Source organism: Phaseolus vulgaris, chromosome 8, assembly GCF_051622355.1.
Source record: "Phaseolus vulgaris cultivar YP4 chromosome 8, ASM5162235v1, whole genome shotgun sequence".
Taxonomy (NCBI): Eukaryota; Viridiplantae; Streptophyta; class Magnoliopsida; order Fabales; family Fabaceae; genus Phaseolus; species Phaseolus vulgaris.
In genome coordinates, this window is record NC_143505.1 from 57,657,635 (window position 1) to 57,662,132 (window position 4,498).

At 31.8% G+C, this 4,498-nt stretch overlaps 1 long non-coding RNA gene across 2 annotated transcripts; it reads right to left on the reverse strand.

Moving 5' to 3' along the window:
- Nucleotides 1-2,486: 2,486 nt before the first annotated feature.
- LOC137825809 (uncharacterized) lies at nucleotides 2,487-4,268 on the reverse strand. Of its 2 annotated transcripts, none has more exons than XR_011083353.2 (2): nucleotides 3,951-4,268; nucleotides 2,487-2,747 (listed from the first exon to the last, which is right to left on the reverse strand). It is a non-coding gene; the product is annotated as an uncharacterized LOC137825809 (long non-coding RNA). The 2 variants fall into 2 exon arrangements; XR_016515032.1 differs by having other exon boundaries at nucleotides 2,487-3,476; nucleotides 3,951-4,191.
- Between the last annotated feature and the right edge of the window lie 230 nt (nucleotides 4,269-4,498).

A 4,498-nucleotide genomic window follows, 5' to 3' on the forward strand; every position in this document is an offset into this window, starting at 1 on the left:
TTTGGTTTTCTACTTATGAATTTGCTACACAATGGGGATCTTGTTTCTCTTTTAACAAGGTCACAACAAGATAGTGTTTCTATCATCTTACAAGATAGTACACGAAAATAAGAAAAATAATTTTTAATTTTATACTAATATTATTTGTAACAGATTATTTTTAAACGAAACATACAAAGAGTAATTATGAACGCAAACTTCTAATGTGTCAGAAATGGCACCCAGTTTTGAACGACTATGTTTTAAATTTTTTACACAGTAAGAGGGGTCATGCATGCAATTCGAAACCACAAATTAAAAAAAAAAATCATAATCGATTTGCAATAGTTCAAATTAAACATTAAAGAGTATTAGAATTAAATGCTTATTTTATCAATTAATACAAAAATAAATGTCCCTCACATCTATGAAATAATATCCTGAACATGAAAATTTTCAACTTTTGAATTGTTAGGGACACAATCATGTTTGCATGGAATGTGGCTTTATCTTTGCTTTCTTTCCTGCAAGAAAACAATCTTGTGTTTGGGTTTCGTGATGATCGCAACTACGTAAATTATATTACCGTTAACCATATTTCATAAATTATATTTATCACCAATTATAGTTTATAGATCAAAATTATTTTTCATATTACATTATTGAAATACTAATCGATAAAGATTTATCTAACATGTTTAATTCAGTTTCAATAATTACAAAGTGTGGTGATGAAATTATATTATTTATGTATGACCAATTAACGAAATATCAACCATTTATCTTGATTTTTTTTTATCTAGTTAGTTATCCATTTTTTTAGGATTGTAAGACTGGAGAGTAGGTTATGTTAGGTTAAAGTGTTCGTTTTAATTTTATTAATTATTTGTTGATAGAAAAATACAATCAACAAAATATTAACTATTCCATAAAATATAAGTGGTTGTTTTATGTTTTATTTATGGTGTTGTTTGATATTTGTTTGCTTATTCAACTTTGCACAAGTTGTTATTGTGTTTGTGTATCATAAATCGTAATAATGAATATGATATTTGTCAATGTTTCACTAGTTGTAATCATACTCAAAAGATAAGTTAATGATAAAATGATTATTAAGATTAAATGATACTGACCACCAACATTAGATTTTGTTAACATTGTTCAATTATTATGATAAGTGGTAATCTCAATATTCATACTAAGTGACTCACTACAATATCGTATATTGTAAAAAAAAAAAAAAATAACCATTATTATTTTAGATATATTTTGTATCACTCATTCAACATATAGCACATAACGAGCTTAATCACACATAAATATAAATATGGTCAGTTCCTACCTACTATCATCAATCCAATCAACTCAGCCAACACTTTAAGCAATGCACATGACTTCTACAACATCATCTTATAATTCTTATTCTTTTATTTTACCCATTATTACTTTCCTAATTAACCAAGAGAAGTTTAGTTATCATCATCTTTATATGTATATGAAAATGGTAATATAAATATTATTAATCTAATAATCGATTCTGAACTACTCTAAAATCTCCCTTTTTTCTTCCAATTCTCAGGTAATTCTCAGGTTCAGTTGCCACTTATCTCCTAACCTAACTTGAAAATAGCATAAAAATATAATTCAAATTCGAAATAAATGAAGATAGATATAGAACTAAGGTACGTTTAAAAGAGTATTTACATTATTTATATTTATGAATATAGCTTATCACTTTTATTATTATTTAAATAAGTTTTATCATCATTTATGACTGTACATTTAATTAAGTGTTTACTAAATTTAAATGTGAATTTTAAACAAAAAGAATCGTCGCTGATGTAAAACCTTACAACGACAATATCCACAAATCAAGCCAATGCTTTAATTCTCTGGAACACAATGTGTGAAGTCCTTATAGAATAAACGAAATAAAGTAAGTTTGGTTTTGAGAAAAATGTATAAAAAAAGTAGAAATAAAGAGTAAATAAGTTGAAAATAAGAAGTAAATAAAAATAAAAATAAATATGTAATTGTTTAGTAAAAATTTTTTTTTTAAAAGTAGAGAAAAAAATATTTCATAAGATATATAGTTTGATTGATTTGATAAAAAAATAAAGATAAAAAGTAAAATGTATTTAGTTTTTTAAAATGAATTATGATTCTCGTCTCCATAAACCAAATCAACCAAATTAATTTTCCTCTTCTCCCTCTTATGAACCAAAGAAACCCTAAAGCGTTTCCCCTTCATGAAAAAAAGACCAAATGGAAAGTATGAAATGGAACTGAAGTACATTCTATTTATAGGTAGAAAAGCAGCACATGTGCCATATATCTAGTTAAGCAAACAATTTCATGTATTCTGAGGAGCAACTAATCTAGATTTTCCTGCACACAAGTATCAAAATGACTGACAATGCAACACAAACATAAATACATCACACAAAAAGTTAAAAACTAATCATGCCCTCTGATATGATGGCCATTAGCCAATCTGATATGATAGCCATTAACCACTAACCACTAGCCAGTAGGAGATTTTATTGACTCAAGAATAAATTGAAGATTGAAACATAGAATACAAGGGAACAGGAAAGGAGGAGAGGGAAATAATGTTACCCCAAATATCCATGAAGTAAAAGCATTCAATGATTCGAGATAGTACAAAGAGTTCCATCATGGTACAGACATACCTGCTCAGCTTACAGGAAGTTATTTTGCAGTACATATGCCAGAAGGGTAGTGAAAGGACCCCAGCTTCATCATTACTGTAAATTAAACCTCAAAATTGCTCAAGATCAGGGATTATAGTACATTACCACTCACCAGATAGGACACAGGCCATTGCCAAATTATCTTCCTCATTATTATAACTCAAAACGTGGTTCAGCTGCAATATTTAAGTTAATTTATAATTTCCATGTTTAAGTTTAGCATCTATTCCCAAATTATAACAGAGAATGGAAGCAATTTGAAAAGGGGTTTAATTACTTAGTCATTGATAATCCAATTTATGTTGTAACTAGTTAAACCTGTTGGCTTCACCTCTCTATATCCGAGCTGGTGTATAGCATCAATGTGAGTGAATGAAAAATCCTTCAGAATAACCTGGTAGTTTTAGTCGTTTATGGCTGCTGCAGCATCATCAAGATTCCCATATCGAAGGGCAAATTTATTTGGGAGCAATTAGGGACCACCCCAAACAAAATCCCTTGAAGCTTGTGAATCTTGATGATGCTCCATCAGCAATCAGCGACTGTTTTCTTCAACTTTGTGATTATCATCATGAGTGTAGTAGCACCCATGCAAAATAGAAGGAAAAGGCAAAAACAAAAACAAAAGGAGGAAGCAGCCCTAACCCTAGTCCTATACCTCTAAATCCAATCCAACGAAGCCAGAAACAAATGAATAAGAAACAATAGGCCCAACCCCATCCGTGGCCTATACCTAGAACAATCACTTGGCAGTGATTTGGCCATGGTATCACTTACAAGTCCCTATATAAGAAAGAAACAAGCCTATCAGCAAAGTACTATGAATCTATGAGCAGCAAATAAATATGTTGAAAGGGAAAAAGAAAGAAAGACTAGGAGAACAAGGAAGAAGGTGAGAGTAAATGAGAAGAAAGAAGGGAGAAGGGGTAGGATCTTAAGAGAAAGAAATAGGGAAGTGAGATACATTGTGAGAGTGAAGATGGTTGTAGTATATATAGATAGAGTGATAGTATTAGCACAAGGGAATTAAGGTAGTATGTGTTGTGGGGGCGCTTATAAGTAATAAATGAGGGAAGAGATTGGTGGGTGTTTGAGATCTGTCAGTGAGAGTGAGTGAGAGAGAGAGAGAGAGAGAGAACAGTTATCCATCATAATCCTAGGTACCAAATGAACCGAAAACTTAAAAACTCTCTGACCGGGTCCTCCTTCCACAGAAGGAAACAGAATAATAGCTGAGATTTGGAAAACGAAACATACCCTTTTAGAGGATTGGGGAGTGGCGTTTAGGATTGGAGCATGTATATATCTATGGTGTGCGATTGCGTCCTCAATAAGGCTTTTCAGGTTGGGGCCGGAATTGACAGCCTCTGCCTGCACTCTTCATCCTCCTCTCACCTTTACCCTTATTATCTGTGTTAGTGTTTCAACCCTTTCACCTAGGGTTTCAACTTCTAACTTCATTGCTTTGCTTGATTCATCCCATTTCAGATACACCCCCCACTTACCAATGTCACTCCTTCCAACTTGTTCACTCCCTCATCATCCCATCACAACCTTTGGCTCACCCTTCAACAATCTTGTCCACTTTAGATTCTTCTTTCTCGAATACTATATTCAATTGGGTTACCCTCTCTATGTGCCAGCTCCTTAATTAACACTTTGGTGCCTGTTTAATCATATTAAAGTGGATTAATGGGGTCTGGTTTTTTTCTTCTTTTCTATTTGCAATCTAATTATTTCTCATGGGCCGAGTCATCACAACAAAACCTTTAGCTTAATGCACCATTTGCATTAATTCTTGTGTT